This window comes from Bos indicus, chromosome 9 (genome assembly GCF_029378745.1).
Source record: "Bos indicus isolate NIAB-ARS_2022 breed Sahiwal x Tharparkar chromosome 9, NIAB-ARS_B.indTharparkar_mat_pri_1.0, whole genome shotgun sequence".
NCBI lineage: Eukaryota > Metazoa > Chordata > Mammalia > Artiodactyla > Bovidae > Bos > Bos indicus.
In genome coordinates, this window is record NC_091768.1 from 60,147,054 (window position 1) to 60,148,980 (window position 1,927).

Sequence of the window (1,927 nt, forward strand, 5' to 3'; positions counted from 1 at the left end):
TGGTTAAGACTCCCTGCTTCCACTACAGGGAGTGAGGGTTCCATCATTGGTCAGGGAACCAAGAACCCACAGGTTACATGGCTCAGGCAAATTAATTAATTACTTGGTCAGCTTTCAGATATATTAAAAAAGAAGAGTCAGAGCCTTAAAAAGGCAACATTTGCTCCTGAAACTTTCAAAGAACAAAAATGATGGGTATAAGGGAGTGTCTTGGAGGGGCCACATGCTGAGATTCAGCTAGGCGTGGATGTGACGGCAGGTCTCACCTCCCGAACAGAGTCTGTGCATTCAGTTGCATTGCCCAATTTTCCTGAAGTTGCACATACCCATATGATGAGCCAGAGGAGAGAGGAGAGTAACAGAGGCTGCATCGCAGGGAGCAACTTCAGAACCCCAGAGAGGAAAGGAGAACAAAACCCCCTAAACAATGAAGAAACCCACTGGGCAGGAAGGGTAGGCTGGATGCTGCTATGAGAGCTTGGGTATCAGGAGAGAATTGTGGTTTGGGGTACAGTCTGAGAACTCTACCTGAAAGCTTGAAGCTGTCTTTCCCAGTCTCCCTTCCTTCTTCCAACCCTTCCCAGGCAGGGGGAGGATGTATAATACAACCGAAGATCACTATCATTTGCCATGGCAACCACCCATCCCCAGATCTCCTGGACCAGAGGAGACTGGAAGGAGAAGACACTTCCCCAGGACAGAGAAGCATAAGAGTGTGTAAACAGAAGCCCTGAGGTATATCGGAGGGCAGGGCTGGTCTGCGCCCTGCGTGGGCTATGCTGGTGGGCTATGCTGGTGGGAAACCTCACTGAGGGTTAAACTGGTAGCCAGCACAGCAGAGGGCAGAGCCTCAGAAGCTGTGATGGCTAATTTTATGTGTCAACGTTACTGGGCTCGGGGATGCCCAGGTGGCTGGTAAAACATGATTTCTGGGTGTGTCTGTAAGAGGTGAACAATTGAATCAGTAAACTGAGTAAAGAAGCTCATCCTCCCCAATGTGGGCGGGCACCATCTAATCCACTTAGGGTCTGAACAGAACAAAAGGCAGAGGAGAGGCAAAATTTCTCTTTCTCCAGGAGCTGGGACATCCGTCTTCTCTTGCCATTGGACGTCAGATCTCTTGATTCTTGGGTCTTTTGTGCGTGTGCGTATGAAGTCACGTCAGTCATGTCCAACTCTTTGTGACCCCATCGACCTCAGCCCGCCAGGTTCCTCTGTCCACAGGATTTCCCAGGCAAGAATACTGGAGTGGGTTGCCATGCCCTTCTCCAGGGGATCTTTCTGACCCAGAGCTAGACCTGCGTCTCTTGCATCTCCTGCATTGGTAAGCAAGTTCTTTACCACTAGCACCACCAGGGAAATTTGGGTCTTTAGACTCTAAGTCAATAATTCCACCAGCTTTCCTGGTTTTCCAGCTTGACGATGGCAGATTGTGGGACTTCTCTGCTTCCACAACCATGTGAGTCAATTTCTATAATAAATCTACCATCTATCTATCCTGTTAGTTCTGTTTCTCTGGAGAATCTTGACTAATACATAAGGTAAATGAGTCACCTCCCTACACTCACCTTAAGGAGGAGTAGACCTGAGGTTTTGCCATCTGGCAAAAGAAGACTAGGAATAAGGTGACAACTAAGTGGGTGATGTTCCACGAAGAGGATGGAGGAAGTGGAGGAGATGAAAGCCGGTCACAGGGAACCAAAATCTCACCTTGCTCCCTCCCCCCGCCTTAAAGTGACTTCCCCCTTCCCACCCCCCCACCCCCAACCAGGTGACAATAACAGATCTGGTCCCCATGCTCACTCTCACCAAAATAAAAGGCACAACCAAAAGCAGAATAAACCCAATCTGAGAGTCAGGGAGTCTAGAAAGCAATCTTTGGCGTTTTGTCAGCAATAAAATGCGAGTTTCCATTTTTAATTTTGGG